The sequence below is a fragment of the Callithrix jacchus genome, chromosome 6, assembly GCF_049354715.1.
Source record: "Callithrix jacchus isolate 240 chromosome 6, calJac240_pri, whole genome shotgun sequence".
Taxonomy (NCBI): domain Eukaryota; kingdom Metazoa; phylum Chordata; class Mammalia; order Primates; family Cebidae; genus Callithrix; species Callithrix jacchus.
This window is the reverse complement of record NC_133507.1, coordinates 98,916,900-98,937,696: the sequence shown is the minus strand read 5'-3', so window position 1 is coordinate 98,937,696 and position 20,797 is coordinate 98,916,900. Positions and strand designations below refer to the sequence as shown.

Here is a 20,797-nt window from a genome sequence, read left to right as displayed (position 1 = left end):
TGGTCCTCAATACAAAAGACCGTCAGTTGGCTTGTGACAGATTTATGACACTGCCTGAATTTAAGAATTTGAACAAAAGGACATAAAAACTGAACACAATTGATAAAGTGTAATTAAGCCAGACATTGATGTATAGAGTCAAGGCTGCAACCAATATTATGTAAACCAAAGTTACTTGCAAGTTAAATTAATTGAGAAGCAGAGAAGGTGTGCTTGAAAGAGAGAGAGAGAGATGGTCTTCAGAGAAGAAAATGAACAAATGTGTAGAGAAAGCTTGAGAAGGGAGTTCCCCAGCCCCATGGATGGAGTAGTCTCCATGTGCCACTTCCTGCCCCTTTGTGGCGGGTTCTCCTCCTAAACCAATCACCTCCTTCCCAATCATTGCTTTTACTTTGAACTAGTCTGAGTACACTTCAGTTACTTATAACCAGTGGGAAGTTTTAAGACTGGTGTGTGTGTGTGTGTGTGTGTGTGTGTGTGTGTGTGTGTCTTGAACAATCTCAGAATGTTAGAAAGAGTTTTAAAGGAAGAAAGTGAGAGATAAGGCAACTCGATGGCCAAACAGGTGTATTTACAAGAATAAGCCTGCGAGGGGTCCCAGTCAGGAATCTGGCTGAGACCCGGCTTACAAACTGAGGTTTTTATAATACGGTTTCTATAGGGGAGGGGTTGGGGAAGGGCTGGCAGGTTGGAACTGTACGGGGCTGGAGACGGATGTGGTAAGGAAGGGCCAGTCAGGCTTTGTTGCGTTCAGGATTCTTATGCTCTGTTAAAGGTATGGGCGAGGTTGACCTTTGCTTTGTTTCTGAGAACCTTGTCACCAACATAGGAAACACAGTCACCAAGGTAGAAACATGGCATTGCTATTGTTAATTCTCACACAGCGGAGGAAACTTGGAAATCAATTCAAGGGAAGGGGCTGGAAGAGGGGTTTCCTAAGTCTTTGGAACAAATCAATCCAAGTGCTAAGCAACAGGAAGACAACATTTATTGAGCACCTACTAAGCACCAGGTCGGGGAGAGAGGTATAGTCCCTTAGGCCAGTGATGCCAGGAGCTCAAGCATTCTATTAATACCTAATAGCAATCAGTAATGGAAGGGACAGCTGACTCAATGGTGGTTCTGAGGCTGACAGGAGACTTTGGCGCATATGGCTGCATGAGTACACCATGGCCAATGCAGAAGCCATGCAGATAATGTGCCAAGGCTAAGCATAATGCATGAGGTTCCAGGACAGTGATGTCAGAAGGTGAGTAAGGTAGTCAGCTCAATTTTGATGGGAGTTCTCACTCTTCTTCAACTGGCTGCTATATCCATATAGCAACAGAAAAATGAAAGAATTACTCAGCAACACATAAAGCCCTAATTGATTGACTGTCCATTATGGAAACACTGTAGATGTCAGCTCTAAATCCTACTTCTTCTGAAGCAGGAATTTCATAGTTTTTCAGGGCATTAATGTCAATGTCTATAAGGAAACAGACAAACATAGTCACTGGCTAATATGTAGATTAAATGCACTGGGTGGGATCCAGGGGGAAAGTGCTCTTAGAGGGCTAGACAATAAGAGTGTATTGAAGTTGTAATGACCACTCCTTGAAGGATTCACAGATTCTTCCTGGGAAAGGCAAGACTTCTATGCATTCCCTCCTGCAGAGCAGACATTCAGGCCTCACTGCAGAGTCAAAGGAAAAAAAAAAAAATACAGCCTGACTAAGGCACTAGAAATGGGATCATTGACATTTTGTCAAGTTCGGCCTCTTACCCAAAATACAAACAAAACTTTGGTTGTTCAGTGTGAAGAAAACAGTTATGGTGTGTTATCAAATCCTGCGAGAGACTAAAGCTTCAGATTAATCAATAACACAACCTGACTTCTGTCTGAGTGAATTAGGCCCAAGAGCTAGAAATCTTTCTGAAAATCAAGAGAAGGCTTCCACTGTATCAGGGATGAGCATGTTTCCATTGAATCTGGCCCTGTTAAGAGAAAGGCCTTGGTGACAACAAAGGTGTTTTCAGATCCAATATCATTGTTTTCCTCCTGATTCAACTCTGGGGGCAGGGAGTGGGATGGGAAACAAGTTTATTAAGCTTTGTACATAAAATGTATACCTTCAGAAACACAAAATATCATTTTCAATACAGCACTTTATAAACTAAATAGCTCTCTGACCCCAACTTTAACAAGCAATCTGCCTTTAATATTTGAAAACCAAAATTGCTTTTTGTTTTAATCGATGAAAAGCAAGCTTTAGCTTATAAATGGATTTTTCCCAGAATTCTTTATAAACTACCAAAAGTGATATTTATAATGGAAGTCCACTTGGATCTTCATAAAGCTAATTCTGGTGAAGTAATTCCCTTCGGGCAGCAGTAAGCATTGTTCTCTTCAGCTCCTATATAATTAATACCAAGATACAAATATATTCCTATCTATTACAGGGGGTGCAGAACGGTGAGAAAAAAAAAAGAAGGGGAGATGATACTAGTGCCAAATGAATTCTCTAATACGTTTCCCCACTAGAGGGAAAGATAAATTAAATGTGCAATAAAAATTTAATAGCGAACAGTGATTGCACTATAGGAACCCTGATAGAAATAAGCATAATGGCATAATAAATTTTCTTGTGTGAGAAATGATTATTTGGAGCTTTAAGCTTTGACAATTCTTGTAAATCTTATCCATTTGTTAGCAATTAATAATATTAAATTGCTTCACATCTCCCTAGATAAACATCAGCAATCTTTCAAATCATTGTTGAAGAAATGCATAATCTACTTCATACCATCACAGATTTTTCTACAATTTCTGAGAGATTAAAAAGCACTGTTCCAGGAGAAATAAAAGCAATTTGATCTTTACTACTGATATAAATAGATCAACAAATATTTGCTAAACCCAATTTTGTGCTTAGCAGACATAGCTAGCTGTCCATCAAAATCCATTTTTGTATTTTACAGTATAAATATGTGCCTGGGAAGTGTTTGCCCAGGATAGGACTCCATCACATCCCCAGTCTCCTATGCCTCTAGTGTGGCCATATGACTCATCTCTCCAATAACACTGACTGGAAATGATGTTTGCATTTGTAAGCCAAGTTTTAAGAATAGGACCACTTGGCTCTTCAGGCTCTTTAAGCTTCTCCAAGCTCAATGTAGAAAACAACAAAATCCTAAGATAGGAACAACCACACATTGAGAGGAGCTGGCTCTGAGTCTACATGTGGAGAAAAGCTGTTTGTGAACAGGAACAAGAATGCCAGCCTTGGTTAAGTGAGTAAGATGTAGACTTCTGTTGCATTTCAGCCATTACAAATAGGTGGATCTATTTGTCACAGCATGTTTGCCGGTCTGACTAATGAATAAGCATTCTTACAGACTTCATGAGATATATAAAGAAGTGAAAGACATTGCACTTCTTACAAAAAATGACTTTACTCTGGTTAAAGAAACAAATAATACATGCAAGAAAAGTAAAATATCACAAAAATAAGAAACAATAGTTTAAGAGATGCCAGAGGATAGTGCAAGAGTGAATTCACAACTGGCACTGGCACAAAATACTAGAATTTTAAAGGTAAAACCTAAATATGCATTAGAAAACTATCCATAGAAAAATGGTGGGTTCTACTGGTGAGAGCTTCTAGCCATGCTGCTAATAATAATCAAATCATTTTCTGGGAAATTCTTCATTTGAATGAATAAACCTAAAGCTCCTTGTATCCTTAACTCCTTTAGCTATTGATATAGTTTGTGTATTTGTCCCCACCCAATCATGTTGAATTGTAATCCCCAGTACTGAAGGTGGGTCCCAGTGGGAGGTGACTGGATCATGGAAGTAAATTTCTCATGAATGGTCTAGCACTAGCCCCTTGGTGCTGTCCTCACGATAATGAGTTCTCGGGAACTCACTGGTTATGTAAAAGTGTGTGGCATGCCTCCACTTCTCTCTCTTGCTCCTGCTTTCACCACATAATGTGCCTGTCCCCCTTCACCTTCTGCCATGATTGTAAGATTCCCGAGACCTCCCTAGAAGCTGAGCAGATGCCAGCATCATGCTTCTCATAAAGCCTACAAAACTGTGAGCCAATTAAACCTCTTTTCTTATAAATTACCCAGTCTCAGATATTTCTGTATAGCAATGCAAAATCAGCCTAATACATATGTTTTCCTGGATCTCTGATTCGCCCACAGTTGTAAGCTTACTTATTCTTGTAATGACTACTTTTGACCTGATTCGACCATTTATGTTCTAATTTTGTTGTTGTTTCCTTAAAACACCACCTTATGATCAATCTTTTTCCTTTCTGTGTAAATGATTTCTATTTCACTGATTCCATTTTATTCAGGAAGCAAGTTTGTATGTTCTAGCTAAAAGAGACTCAGTTCAAATTTCAGCTCAGATTAGAAGAGTTCCAGAAATAATCATGATGTATTCATATTATTTTTAAAGCTACTTATTAAGTGTTACAATTTGCTAGACACAGAGGATGTAATGATGAACGCAATGTAGTCCATGGCCTTTTAGTACTTATATTCTAATGAGACTTCCTCTAAAAGAGGCGGTCATATCATAGACAGAAAGAACTAGATACACGAAGCCTGTAAGCCTGGAGATGACTCAGTGGTCAAAAAATAACCATCTTCTTTAAAGATTTAAAGGATTTTTTTCACTAGGGAATAAAGATCAAACTTATTTCTCATGGCTTTTGCCCACTGATATGGACAGTGGGCACTGTTAGTCACTCAAAAAATACATTTTGAATAAATGAATGAATGAATATCATCTTGAGCCTAGGAACTTGAATCAATTTCAGATGTTTTTCATTTGCTGTCAGAAATGGTGCTTAACTTGGTCACCTACTTGCTGGGAGCCTTCAGAAAAAAAAAAAGGTACTTAATCTAAGATTTTGTAGGGGAAGACGTTCAGACATTGGAGGTTCTCAGACAAGGGCTCAGGATATTTTGAGCTCTTCAGTGGAAATGTGGGGTGGTTGGGAATTAGCAAAGCAAAGGCCCTAGGGTTCCTATGGGATAGGATAGGGGAAAGAGCTAGACAGGAACTAGGAAACCATAAGTAGTCCACAGGGTAAAACCAGACTCCCAGAAAAAAACTAATGAACTTAATTTAAGGAGAGAAACTTCACTGTAGGCTCTGTCTTATTGAGTGGGCCACCCAGAAAATGGTGCGCTTGGGATCACACAAATACTGAGAACTTAGCCCTCAGCCCTGAATACAAGGTCCTTTTGGCCATGAAAAGCCAGTGCATTTGTTTTAGAGGAAACCAAGACTTTTGGCAGTCCTGGTGATAACACTTCACACTGCACTGAAAGTTTCACTTAATTCTGTGCCCCATCATACAGAGGTAGTAAAAAATGAAGGGTCTTCTGGAATGCTTGATAGCTCTATGACTCTGGGAAGTCTACTCTGACCTTCATGTTCGTTGGCCAAAAGAGGATAACAACATGAAGCCGGAGGGTGGTATGAGAATTAAACAAGAATTGGTTCTGAGAACATAGCTTGCTTTCTCATCTATGCTAGGAGCCTAATCAATGTAGTTCTCCTTTTTTCCCCTTCTAGCCTTGAACTTTTTAAATTCTTTCTCCATAAGAAGCTTCAAAATCATTTTTATTTTCAGGCCAGGTGTGTGGCTCATGACTGTAATCCCAGCACCTTGGGAGTCTGAGGCGAGTGGATCACCTGAGGTCAGGAGTTCAAGACCAGCCTGGCCAACATGGTGAAACACTGTCTCTACAAATTCAGCCAGGGGTGGTGGCTCACACCTCTAGTCCCAGCTACTTGGGAGGCTGAGATAGGAGAGTCATTTGAATTTTTTTTATTTTCATTTCCTCTTGGGAACCTCTAATTTATCATTTGAAAAAGGCAAGTGGTATTTATAGATCCATGAAACGGAAATGTGTTGTGTAAACTAAGATGAAGGCAAAGCCAGGGCTTTCCATTGCCCCCGCAGGATCCCAATAACCCACTTTGGCTATTTTGTAAACCCCAACTAATTTTTCTCCATGTCTGCTAGTGTTAAATTAAGATGTAATGCATTCTAGAAGTTCATTGGCATTTGAAGGGTCCTCTCTAAACTGTATCTAAATCACCTAGAATTGAGGCAGCATTAGAGAAAAGACAAACATGTAATTTTACATTTAATTCAGAATGTGGCAGAAAAGCTGAAGTTGTCATGTGTTTTTTTCTGCATCCAGAAAATCTCTCATTCTACAAGCATAATTCTCTTCCTGCCAGGAGTCACCAGGCTTGCATCAAATAAAAGTGTGTTGGCATTACAGTAATCAAAGCAGGACCAAATATGCCCTTCAATCTTCACGTTCCTTTCAAACCAAACAAAATATGGCCCTATGCACATCTCTCCCAGACAAGACATTCCCATGGGAGTAGGGGTAAAAGGTCCTAATGCATTTTCAATTTACAAAGTAACTTTCCCTATATTTAGATCAGTCAGTTTATATCTGAGTTCAAAAATTCAAGAGAATCTGGCATCTTTCCTCCCTAGCCCGATTATGTTTTTCAAAGAATTCTGTTCTCAAAAATTTTTACCCTTCTCTCAGAAATAGGCTCCTTGGTTGGGATTCAGCTATATAAATGTTTCTTTATTTTCATACCTACAAACTGTCTAATTCACTTTGTCAGTGCACAGTTTTGCTTTTCAAAGTATCTGTTTATGATGCATACAACAAAACCGAGTAATCATGTTGTCATCTAATATTAGAAAAATGATCATTAGTGCTCATCATAACCATTTTAGGCCACATAAAACCAAAATAATGCCTTATATTCCATCCAAGACCATCAGATCTGTTTATTTTTATATATTTTATTCCATAATAGTTCCTTGATATGTGGGTAAGTCATTTGTCTGAAATACGCTTTAATGCTAATTAGATGAGCCTTTTTTTTTTTTTAGATAGTCATATAAGGAGGGTAGGGGCAGGATTAGAAAACATTAAAAGACTTGGAGAATGCTCTAAAATAAACATAGGGCATCAAAGAGAAATGGAGTGTTTAAAAGCAAGGATGAGGAAAAGAAGATAATCACATAAAAATAATGTTTCATTTCTCCATATTGGTGGTCACAATTGACCCAAGTGCTAAGTACCACAGAAAGACTTTTACAAAGTAGATAACATGATATTTCTGAATTAGAGGTTTGGGCTGAAGCTCATGTTAAGTGGTTAGTTCAGGCTTTCAAGCAGTTTGCACTTTGAAATCAGAGTCATTTCTGAAATCCTATGAGAATTTAGTTTTTAATTTCCTAAGAAATAACTGATTGGCCTGAAAATCAAACATATATTGGAAGTGAAAAGGGCAGATTTTTAGATAAAATCATGTTACAGTTGATTCTGTGAACAGCTGTATTAGTTATTTCTGATTGTAAATATAACTCAAAACTCCTCATGCTGGCCAAGCACCGTGGCTCACGCCGGTAATCCCAGCAATTTGGGAGGCCAAAGCAGGTAGATCACCTGAGGTCAGGAATTTGAAACCAGCCTGGCAAACATGGTGAAACCCTGTCTCTACTAAAAATACAAAAAATTAGCCAGGCACGGTGGCAGGCACCTGTAATCCCAGAAACTCAGGAGGCTGAGGCAGGAGAATCACTTGAACCCAGGAGGTGGAGGTTGCAATAAGCTGAGATCACGCCATTGCACTCTAGCCTGGGCAACAAGAGTGAAACTCCATCTCAAAAATAACAACAATAATGAAACTCCTTGTGTTGTGCTGAAGTCTTGGTTGAGAGAGAATTGCAGGCATCAGGGCATGCTGGAGCCCTAACTCGCTGGGCACTGAGCACAATCAACCAACAAGCAGGGAAGGGAGGCAGCAGGTAAGAGCAGAAACGTGCCTGCTGAGTTGCCGCTCACCCTTGACTGCGGGCAGTGGACAGGGGTCATGCAGGTCTACACAAAAGCAAAGACAGCTTTCCAGATGGAATAGAGACTTAGAGAAACCTAAATAATAGATGCTTGTCAAATAAACTAACAACATCGAGAGGACGAGGAAGCAAAGACTAAACAGATGTGGAGGCTGAAGAACTGGCTTCAGAAGAGAATTCTGTGGGGCACCAGCAGGCACCTTAGGACCTTTCCTTGAATTTCTAGAGATTTGCACAAATAGAAGTGACGTGTCCAAACCACCAATTTTATTACTATTCTTTGTGCTTACGTGAACTGAGGACTGTGGGTACATGGTTATCATAACAGGGCTGTGGGACATGATTGGTGGAAAGACACCAACAGCCACTGATAAAAGGATGCAAAAGTTATATCTGAACTGAAATTTTAAATTTATAGAAATAGTTATTGACAGAGGAAACACAGCATCCTCCCAGATGGAAGTAAAGACTCCCCAGGTCTACAGTCTTGCATGGAGGTGCAGGTACTGTATCACACACTGTGTGACCATTTCACCAAGTGCAAGGAGCTCACTCCTGACATCCATATGGTACTAGTGTGTATTGGGAGGGTATTTATTATAATCTGGCCCCTCCCCATATCTCTGATCTGGAGATTCTTGTTCAGTTTACCTGTTCACCACATACAAGAAACTGCTATGAAACCACTCAAGTAAGCATTTGATTGGATAAATCCAAGACCTTGTCCAAACACATAGAATCCCTTAGGAGGTCCAAAGACCAGGCTTGTTTTAGATCCATTTCTGCAGAGGACATTGTTTACATGTTTACTCTAAAAGGCTGAAGTTGGTATTTCTAATCCAGACTAGTCTGGAAATGGTGACTTCTGGGGAAGGTTCTGTTTGAAGATTTCATTAGAAGTTTCATCCAGTCTTCAGTTTGATTACTTTTAGGCCTGAACTGACTTCTGGTATCCCCAGCTGAGCTAGGCTAGCTGGCAAGTGGAGGCCTAATATCAGATCCACTTTCTTTTTTTTTTTTTTGACACAGAGTCTCACTCTGTCACCAGGTGCCAGGCTGGAACGCAGTGGCACAATCTCGGCTCACTGCAACCTCCGCCTCCCGGGTTCAAGCAATTCCTCTGCCTCAGCCTCCCGAGTAGCTGGAACTACAGGCACATGCCACCACACCCAGCTAATTTGTTTCATATTTTTAGTAGAGACAGAGCTTCACCATGTTGGCCAAAATGGTCTCTATCTCTTGACCTCGTGATTCACCTGCCTCGGCCTCCCAAAGTGCTGGGATTACAGGCTTGAGGCACCACGCCCGGCCGATCCACTTTCAATCAAAAGGTCATTCCTGTGCTTGTTGATAAATACTGCATGTGTGACTCATGTTATTTATTTAACCTTTAATAATGCTTACTGTACATCTCCATTTCTGGGGTCTGTGGCTAAAGTTTAGGAATCAGTCCACTTGATTATGAGTTCAGAGACCCAGATTTAGTCCTACAACCAATGCTACCAGCAAATCAGTAAGTTAAGTAGCTTCACATCTCAAGTGACATTCTTTATCTATAAAATAAGGCAATAGGTCTTTTGTAGTTCGTGGGCATGATAATTGGGTATTCATGCATGTATGTCAGATGTGCCAACCTCGAACCTGCACATTACCCATCTGACCTGAAGAAAAAAAATTAAGTGAAAAAGATTTTAAAATTAAATTAAAATAAAAAGGCACTTGGACTAGGTTAACATTTATCCAAGATATCCCTAAAGTTTCTCACTGGGCTCACTTGAGGTGGTTATAGAGAAATAAATCTATGTGGACTCATCCCCAACTTAGATTCACAACCTTTGGGGAAAGGGCCTGGAATATTTCACTTGTAGCAAATTCTCCTAAGAGACACTGAAACATCAGGTCATTTCTGAGGCTTCATCGATCTTTGACATTACATGAGGAAAAGGACAAAGTAACATCTCTATTGATCTGACTTGACTAGATGAAGAAGGTTAATTCTAGCAATTTGGCCCAAATGTGTTAGGTCAGCTCCGCAGTGCTTTACATCAGGTGATTGAGTCATCAAGCATAGAGATACTTTGGTAATTATTGAAGAAGCTCAGAATTTTTAACCAAGGTGGCCTGGATTCAAATCCTGCTTCGTTAATGCTCCAATTCTCTTCCTTTCTGATTCCCTGAGCCTCCATTTCCCAATCTGTTAACCGTGTGTGGTGATAACAATGCCTGTGTCTTAGGCAGTACCATCATAAATGTTTCTATACATAGGAGGGGTAATTGTAAGTGCAGGATAGGGTAGGAAGTGCAGGGTGGAGAATGGGATGGAGGAATGATCTTGAAACTTCATTTGCCTAAGAAGGTCCATGTGAGGTGGTTTTAGCAAAGGTAGGAGGATGGGAATATACTGTCACTACAAGTGATTATTATGAAGATTAATAAGAAAATATGGATGTTTTTTCATAGATTTTCTGACACAATGGTCAATGAGTAACAGTTCTTAAGTTGAATCATATGAAATGCTAATATTCAACTATTTGTAACTATCTAAATGGCACTTCCATATATTTCAAAATAATATAATTTAATACTGAAATCCCAGTATGACACAATGAGTTCATTTTTTCCCAAATTATTCATGTCCTTTTAAAGAAAAAGTGAGAGGTATCACTGAATATGTAATTTTTTTCTTTTATAATAATTTTTTCTTTTAAAGAAAATTCAAAAGGCTTCACCTTAAGTCACACTACAATAATTTTTCTAAGTAGTGATACGATAAGAAGTGAGGCAGCAGGTGGGAGTTGTGATAGAAAACACCCAGGAGGACATCAGATGAAGGATTTCTATGCCTTGTTCTAACTATTATGATAACAGCTGTCCTTCTTGTAGAGCACACTCTGTTCTTTATGACTTTAATAATGACCTGAACTCCTAATCAAGTGTTACTGTGGCTCATAGACACCACTGGGTGCTTAAAAAGTCACAGACTCTCTGCCTATTGGTAATGGATGGCTCTGCACTTCCTTCCCTTAGAGGCTATCTTATAAACAAGAACTAGTCATATGGGGTATAAAAATAATTAATGGTCTTAACTGAGCTATTAATATTATGTTACTAACCAGATGAGATATCAATCTAATTTAATTTGCTAATTTCATATTCACATTTTATCTAAGAGCTGAAATGAAGAATAAATCATGTTGACTCTCATATGTTTATGCTTCATGTTTTTAAATCTCTTGGGTGTGGATGTCTCTATTGAAATTTATTTCCTGTAAGTTCTCATAGAATATCTGGAGAGCTTGCTAAAAGGGAAAATGGAACTGTAAGATTTTCCAAGCCATGACTACTCACACTGAGCGTCTCACCCAGCAAACTTGACATTTGTTGCTACCTGAGTCCAAATACTCAAGATGTCACTTAAAAATATGAGAACTCAGACTGGGAAATTAAGCCTAAATATTTTATTAGAAACCCAAAATTATGGGGCCCGGCATGGTGGCTCAAGCCTGTAATACCAGCACTTCGGGAGGCCGTGGTGGGTGGATCACGAGGTCAAGAGATCGAGACCATCCTGGTCAACATGGTGAAACCCCGTCTCTACTAAAAATACAAAAAAATTAGCTAAGGACGGTGGTGCGTGCCTGTAATTCCAGCTACTCAGGAGGCTGAGGCAGGAGAATTGCCTGAACCCAGGAGGCAGAGGTTAAGGTGAGCAGAGATTGCGCCATTGCATTCCAAAGTGCAAATTTTGGGTTTCCTTCCAAAGAAACCCAAAATTACAAAGAACTCAGGTCTGAGTAAACATATCCATGATTACTATTGGTCTATACTGATTTATTAATTCAATCATTTTTTTTCTATCAGGTGGCAGGAGAAAGCATAGAAGAAAAGCATTCTATCAAAGATTAGTGAGGATTTTCTTGTGTATTTCATATTTGTTTTGTTAGTGGTGGTGTTTAATTAAAAGAAGATGAAAGGAAGAGAGAAATTTGTACCTAAATTTTTCCCAACCTCCATCTCTGACTTGATCTCTGGGTCAATCCTTGGCAACCCCTAGGAGATTCTATTTCTGTGTCTCTCTGGGTCTGATGTAAGTGAGGAAAGAATGCTGAACTGAGGACTAATAATAATGGACTTGGGACAGTAGTGACCCAAGCTCTCAAACTGCCTTTGATTTGAACTAGTGTGATATATTAAAGCATCATGATAGGGTAAAGAAAATACTATAGAAAGACAACAAGAGATAAACAAACAAAGGAACCCGTCCTGGTTCAGTTTCTTACATAAGACCAGGAAAGTGCGAAAAAGAAAAAAAAAAAAAAAGCCATTAGAAGAAAGCCAGGGAAACACCAGCCAGGCTGAGAATGAGCAGCAACTCTTAAGGCAATGATATGGAAGTCGTGGCACATTCAGGCACTTGACAAGAGGATGTGTTGGGATGGTCTCATGGAGTTCATGGAGTTTGGGATTTTCATGGCTTAAACAGCAGGATTCAGGAGGCTAACACAGGTGTCAGTAAAATACAAGAACCAAAAATCGAATCTGGCCCCACCGCTTTGTTTGCATGTTATCTATGCTGCTTTCATGCAACAACAGTAGAATTGAATCAAGTAGTTGCATCAGAGACCATGTGGCCCACAAAACTGAAAATGCTTATTATCTGACACTTTACAGAAGTTCATTAATCCCTTGGATAGAATAATTCAGAAGAAAAGTCAGAATATCACAACCAAAACAGGAAATTGGGAATGAACATACTACATTAAAAGACAAAAAGGACAGCAATCTGCTCTAAACGGAAACTCCTACAAGTAAGGAGTGGGGAGTCAGGAGTGTCGCCTTGCAAAGTTCACACTATGGAGTCTTCGTGACCAGACAAAAGAATTTTCACTTCATTCTCTAGGTAGTAGAAAAAAGAGCCACCAAGGTTTTTTACTAGTAAGAATAACAGTGATGTTTTAATTTAGTTACTGTACGTGAAATGAGCTAAACAGGAAATCTCCAGAAAAATGACCCTCAGTGTACACAATGGAGAAAACTGGAAATGAACCAACTCAGGTACAGACCTAGGACTCCCTACACCTCAGTCAGGTTCAAAGATTGTTGTCTCTTTGTAAAAGTGAAACATTTATCAATATATGTTTCTAAGGCGAATCATCTAGGTTTTCCTAGTCCAGGCATTTTTCTTTTTCCTAGCGTATTTTTCCTACTTTTATCCCTTAACATCTTGCATATGCCTTGGCTAGTTGTGATCTGTTCTTAAAGCTGAAAAAGCAGACATCTGTTGCTGAGTGTTGGTCACTGCTCAGTAACCGACTGTAAGTTAATAATGACAGGCTATCACCGGATAAAAACTGTTACTTTCTTTCTAATATCCCTGAAGCATTATTAAATGTGGCACTTACAGCCCCCTTATTGCAATTTACATCTGTAAAAGGTCATCTGCAAATACAGTACTTAAAAATATGCCACAAGGAACTGTCCGATTACATGCTGAGCCATTCATTACCAGCACAGGCCTACACAGAATACGTCCCATTTTAAATTTAGCCACCGCCTCTGAAAACTGGCAATGGAGTCTTCTTTAATGCATCTTCACAGCAGGAAACATCCTGTATTCCTCACTTTTTTGAATATTGTAAGCCATGCCTTGGCTCAGGAATGCTAATAAGTAAAAGGCTGAAGCAGGTGATGCTTACCCTCAATGAGTCCCATTGCTCTTTCTCATCCCTGAAAGATAACAAGGGTTTTCATGCTTCCCCTCGACTCCTCAGGCACACCTACCCTAACCGTATTTTAGTGTTCTCCTTTCAGCAATATCTTATGCTCTGGACTTTCCTGAATTCCTGCACTCCCCCCAAAAACCAACATGTCAAGAAGGTTCCCGGTTAAGATGATGGATTAAAAATACAAATCTAATTCTATATCCTTTGTATTAGTTGGCTAGGGTGCTATAACAAAATCTCATAGACTGGTAGCTTAAAAAACAGCCATTCATTTATCACAGTTCTGGACAGACTACGAGACTGAGAAGTCCAAGATCAAGGTGCCAGAAATTTAGCTGCTACTGAGGACCTCTTCCTGTCTTATAGATAGCTGTCTTTGCACTGTATGCTCATATGAAGACAGTGAGTCCTGGTTTTTCTTCCTCTTTTTATAAGGACATTATAATTCCATCATTGGGACCTCATCCTAGTGATGTCATCCAAACCTAATTACCTCCCAATGTTCCCACCTCCAAACACTGTCACATTGGAGGTTAGAACTTCAACATAAGAACTTAGGCAAGAGAAACATTCAGTCAGAACACCTTCTTCAAACATTTCTAAATTTAAAGCAAAAGTATGAAAAGATATGTAACCACACAGAGAATGAAAATAGAAAAAGCAGCAAAAGCAAAAGTATTTTGGAATCTGGAAAGATAATGAACAAAAGACAACAAAGTACTGAGTCTATAGTGGAGAAAGTAAAGAATCAACCTAATTTATACAAGATAATCCTCGAAAGTTCCAGGAACTGATAGCACTAGATATTTATGAAGTTAGCAATAAAGCATGGCACTTAAAATAAGGAAGAAATAAAAAAGGAATCATGTCTCTAAATATCATCTTCAACTCCATGTCATTCAATCATGGCCCCTCACAAACGAAGTAGAAATCTGGAGACCATTTTTTCTATAAAGAGGATAAAAGAGAGTGTGATGGTTAATCGTGAAGCAAATGAAGCAAGAACAAGATGTTCTAAGAAAGAAAATTTAAAATACAAATTAGTGCAACTCTTAGAAATTAAAAGCATGGTGGCAGAAAAACCATATAAAGAAATAAAATGTAAACTTGAAGAAATTTCCAGAAAATAGAATACAAACATAAAACTAAGAAACAAGAGATGAGAAAACCAAAGATCCAATACAGAAAAACAAATTTAAATTATAACCATTCCTGCAAGATAAAGAAAATGGACAAGGAGGAATCATGAATAAACTAGTTTTTAAAAATCCCAAAATTGAAAGACAGTTTTCATATTGAAAAGTCTTACAAGGTCAGGTGTCATGAGTATAATCCCAGAACTTTGGGAGGCTGAGGTGGATGGATCACTTGAGGCCACAAGTTTGAGACCAGCCTGGACAACATGGCAAAAACCTGTCTCTATTGCAAATAGAAAAAATTAGCTGAGCAGAGTGGCACCCACCTGTAATCCTAGCTACACCAAAGACTGAGGCATGAGGATCACTTGAACCCAGGAGGCAGAGGTTGCAGTGAGCTGAGATCATGCCACTGCACTCCAGCCTTAGCAAAAGAGTGAGATTCTGGCTCAAAAAAGAAAGAAAGAAAAGTCTCACAAAAACCCAGCAAAATAAATAATAAGCTAAGGCATAACATTGTGACAATTTAGCTTATTGGAGATGTCAGAAGATTTTAAGCACTTCAAGATAAAAGGAAACAAAGACACGTGTCTTCTGAGTTCTCAAAAGTGAAACTGGAAGCTGTATTAATGCTTTCAAAAGTCTGAAGAAAAACAATCTCCAGGGTAGAATTTAATACCCAGCTAAACTATCAATCAAGAATTAAAAATAAATGAAAATATGTTGTAACTAGGAAGATTCTAAGTTGTTTCTCTCCTATACGTACCTTCTCTGAAAACTACTAGAAGATTTCATGAAAATGAGGAAAGAAACTAAGAAGCTAATAAAATGCCCAAAATGGTGGCAACAAAGGATCCCAGAATAACTTCTGTGTACCAAATACAGAAAGCAACCAAATCAGATTGAAGCAAGTTAAAAAATGTGCAGCCGAAACGATCCAAGATGGCCAATCGCTAACATCCCGGGATTGCAGCTCTCAGGGAAGGTGCGGAGAACTAGAGGACACCACACTTTCAGACAAATTCTGGTCGCTCACGGAGCAGGAGATCCCCCAGTGGAGGAAACACACAGGAGGCCAGCGCGACTCTCGTGGCCGGTGCAGCGGTTCCGCCGGCACCTTGGCGCGGCAGCTCTCGGAGCAAAGTAAACAGGTTCGGAGGACCGGCCGGGGTCCCCTGCAGGACACCAGAGCCCGGCAGCAGCTGTGATGGCACCGCGGCGTGGGAGCGCTCGGCGCAGAGTAAACAGGGTCGGTTCCCCTTCTGACCGAGGTTTGGAGCCCCGGGAGGGCAGAGTCGCCTACTACCGACACAAGAAGGAAGCCCGACAGGAGAATCCTGGGCAGAAAAGCACCATCAGTTTTAACGCCGCTGCTCTGGCCCTGGGAACTAACAACCTGGACGTCCACTCAAGAGACCTAATCTGAAAGTTGGTAATTTCAAAGACGGCAGGAGGATAAATTTACAATGACAGGAAGAAACCAGCGTAAAAAAGATGAGAATACTCAAAGTCAGAACGCCTCTCCCTCTAAAGATGATCACAGTTCCACATCAACAATGGAACAAGGCTTGACAGAGAACCAGCACATCCCAATGACAGAATCACTCTTCAAGGAATGGATAATAAGAAACTTCGGTGAGTTAAAAGACCATGTTGTAGCCCAACGTAAAGAAACTAGGAACTTTGAAAAAAGGTTTGATGAAATACTATTGAGAATAGACAACTTAGAGCGGAGTATGAGTGAATTAAAGGAACTAAAGAATACAATACAGGAACTCCGAGAAGTATGCACAGGTTTAAACACTCAAATTGTTCAAGCAGAAGAAGGGATATCAGAGGTCAAAGTCCAACTTAATGAAATAAAACGTGAAGAAAAGATAAGAGAAAAAAGGATAAAAAGGAATGAGCAAAGTCTCCAAGAAATGTGGGACTATGTGAAAAGACCAAATTTACGTTTGATAGGTGTACCTGAATGCGACGGAGAGAATGAATCCAAGCTGGAAAATACCCTTCAGGATATTATTCAGGAAAATTTTCCTAAACTAGCAAAGCAGGTCAAAATTCAACCCCAGGTAATACAGAGAACACCACAAAGATATTCCTCAAGAAGAGCAACCCCAAGGCACATAATCGTTAGATTCACCAGGGTTGAAACGAAGGAGAAAATACTAAGGGCAGCCAGAGAGAAAGGTCATGTTACCCACAAAGGCAAGCTTATCAGACTTACAGCAGATCTCTCAGCAGAAACTCTACAAGCCAGAAGAGAGTGGGGGCCAATATTCAACATTATCAAAGAACAGAACCTTCAGCCCAGAATTTCATATCCAGCCAAACTAAGCTTCACAACTGAAGGAAAAATAAAATCTTTTATGAACAAGCAAGAACTCAGAGATTTTATTACCACCAGGCCTGCTTTACAAGAGCTTCTGAAAGAAGCATTACACACAGAAAGAAACAACCAGTATTAGCCTTTCTAAAAATACACCAAAAAGTAAAGAGCACCAACATAAAGAAGAATTTACACCAACGAATGGATAAAACAGCCAGTCAACATCAAATGGCAGCAACCCTAAATTTAAATTGACTAAATCCCCCAATCAAAAGACACAGCCAAAACCCAATGGCATTTTACATCCAGACCTGTTTCACATGCAAGGATACACAAAGACTCAAAACAAAGGGATGGAGAAAGATTTACCAACCAAATGGAGAGCAAAAATAAATAATAAATAAATAAAAAGCAGGAGTTGCAATTCTCGTATTGGAGAAAATAGATTTTAAAGCAACAAAGATATAGTGGTAAAAGGATCAATGCAACAACAAGAGCTAACGATCCTAACACCCAGATACGAGACTTAGATTCAATGAGACAGAAAATTAATAAGGATATCAAGGACTCGAACTCAGATCCAGAACAAGTAAACTTAATAAATATTCATAGAGCTCTCCACTTCAAATACACAAAATATACATTCTTGTCAATACCACATCACACCTACCCATAAGTTTAAATGAAACATTGATTGACCATTATTAATACTCAATTTTTTTCAAAATAAAGCAATATTTCCATTTACTCTCCCTCTTTCTTCCTCTCCTTATTTTTTTTTTTCTTTCCTTCTCTGAAAAAAAATCAACTTGTAAACCTCTAGATCTAGGTCGGCAATGTCTCTCTCATTGCTTGATTTCCTTCCTTCCCTTCCCTCCCTCCCTCCCTCCCCGCTTCCTCCCTTACTTCCTTCCTTCATCCCTTCCTTCCTCCCTACCGTCCTTCTTCCCTCCCTCCCCGCGTCCTCCCTTCCTTCCTTCCTTCCTTCATCCCTTCCTTCCTCCCTATCGTCCTTCTTCCCTCCCTTCCTGCCTTCCTTCCCCCCCCGCAAAAAAAAAAAAAATGTGCAGCCAGGAACAGGTCAGGGCCCCATATTGATAGCAAGCTTTTCCTCCAGAGTGAAGTGTTAGGCATACTGAAATTAAAGAAACAATCACTTTCTTGATGACATGCATCATGATGACAGTGAATGGCTAATATTAAATGATAAGATAATTAAGAATTATGTTCCTATCAGAAACATTCACATTAAAGCCTAGTGTATCTGCCTTATTTAGTGTCATGGAAAGAGCTATATAGCCTTGCTATAAATTGCAATGCAGAAAAAAATATGAATTCTTGTAGATGAAAGAAATTCTCCTATGTATGCAGTTGCTTATATATGCATGTAATATTTCTGAGGGATTCCTCACAAGCTGGTAGCAATATTTACTGGTGGCTAGGTGAGGAAAGGTTGACTGAAGACTTAATTTTTACAATGTAACCCTTTGTTCCTTTAAAAAATATATAATATGTTCTTCTATTGCCAATTACAGAATAAAATAAATTTCCTAAAAATTATTATAAATACATGTACTTTGGCTCCAGTTATTTGCTTCTAGGAATTTATCTAACAAGTATTCCTAAACATGTACATGATGACATTGATGGGAGATTATTCATTGAAACATTATTTGTAATACCAAAAGACTGGCAACAATAAAAATAATCATCAATAGAGCAAGAGTGAAATAAAATGAAAGCATTACTGAAAGAAATAAGAGCAGTGTATAAGTAACCTCAATAAATGTCAATGAATTAAACACCAGTTTCCAACAAACATGACAAGAAGCTCAATGACATTAATTAGGGAAATATAGAGTAAAATATCAATGAGATACATTTTCATAACTATCAGATTAACAGAGACTTATAATATAATGTATTCATTATGAGATGAAGAAACAGAAACTCTGATTTTACCTGAGACTGCCAATTTTATGTTGTCAGAATCTATACATATACATATTTCCAGCCAGAGCATTTAATAGTATTCAACATGGGATGCCAAAAATGCCCAATCATCTTCCCATGAATCCCTGAGAAACTTTTGACCTTCACCATTCCAAGAAGTCCCTCTGGAAATGCCAGGAGCCCTCCATACTCTCTGTGCCCTATACATACCTGCATCTTGTCCTTAAACACTGGGCCACATGCACGACTCACAGCCCTGATCCCTGCTAGTTCATCTGCTCTTTTCTTCATTCTTTTGGCGTTGGAACTTTTTCTTTTGCTCCTCATTTTTACTTGGTGAAATCTACTGCCTAGTGCACACTACAGTTTTGGTTTATATGTGTCCATCTTCAGTGCTTGCTCTGCTATGAATTTTCTGATTCTGTGCTTGATGCTTATAGATGACAGCAGCTTAACAATGGAGTTTGAGGCAGACGAAGTGAGAAGGAGAGAGAATGCTGAGGTCTAACATTTATGGAGCTGTAACCACATATCTGTCATCATATGAAATTTATTTCATCCTTCAAATAACTTTGAAAGGAAGATAATATTATATTTCCCCTTCTACAGTTGAGGAAATGGGTACTTGCTTATGTTCTTTTTTTCTTTGTTTTCTTTTTAATTGTGTGATTTATTGGGCAGGAGGACAAAGAGGATTCTGAGCAAGGGCAACACTTCTCAGTCAGCATTTTATGAGATTGTACTTGAAGAAAAAGGAAAACACTTTTGTAGTTAAACACAGTTTACACAACCTGGCCCCTTCACTGTCACGTCTCTGACCTTTCTCCTATCTTTCTCGCCATCCTGGATCTATCAGCTGTGCTTGGCCATCTTGGTTTCCTTATATGATCTACAAATGTCCCTTTCTCAGGGCCTTTGAACTAGTTGCGTCCCCTACCTAAATGCCTTTTCCCCCAGGGCTCCTTCACTCAATTCCTTGAGGTTTTTTCTCAAACATCACCTTGGAGGTAACCACTAACCACTCAACTTAAAATGGCAACTCCTGCAGTGCATGGTGGCACCTATCCATAAGTGGGAGGATTGCTTGAGCCCAGGAGTTTGAGGCTGCAGAGAGCCATGATCACACCACTGCCCTCCAACTTTGTGACAGAGTGAGACCCTGTCTCAAAATTTTCTTAAATGGTGATTCCTCCTCAGAGCCTTGCTATCCTTCTCTTTACGTTTCTCCACTGTACAATCATGATTTGATACATCAGATTTTAATTTATTTACTGTGCACTCACTGTCTTTCCCACTAGAACATAAATTCCACAGGGCAGAGACTTTTATCTAACTGTTCACTCTCTGTACCTAGACCATTTCCCGGCATATTATAATGTTTCATTAATATTTATTGAATAAAATAAAGTGAAGTGAATTAATAAAGTTGAGGAAATTTTGATTTCCTCAAAGTCAGCCAGATTTTCTTATCTGCAAGAGGATGAGCTTTTAGTATTCCTATAAGTATTTTCAATCACCAAGAATAGAATCTACCATGCACAATTAGTATTCCTATAAGTATTTTCAATCACCAAGAATAGAATCTACCATGCACAATTCCCCAAACTCATGTGAACATACAACCTCCTTTCCATGGAGCAAGTTGCAAGCGCTTGTGCTCACACTTTGTGAAATGCTTCCTTAAGCTTTCAAGCACTTATGCATAAATGGAAACAGAATTGTAAGTGCAGATTTTCGTGAAAAGTAAAAGGG

At 39.2% G+C, this 20,797-nt stretch overlaps 2 pseudogenes; both read left to right on the top strand.

Annotated features, from left to right (window-relative positions):
* LOC100397639 (selenide, water dikinase 1 pseudogene) overlaps window positions 1-20,797 on the top strand; it is a 34,533-nt pseudogene that overhangs the window by 400 nt on the left and 13,336 nt on the right.
* Window positions 9,476-9,566, top strand: LOC118155191 (small nucleolar RNA U13; annotated as a pseudogene).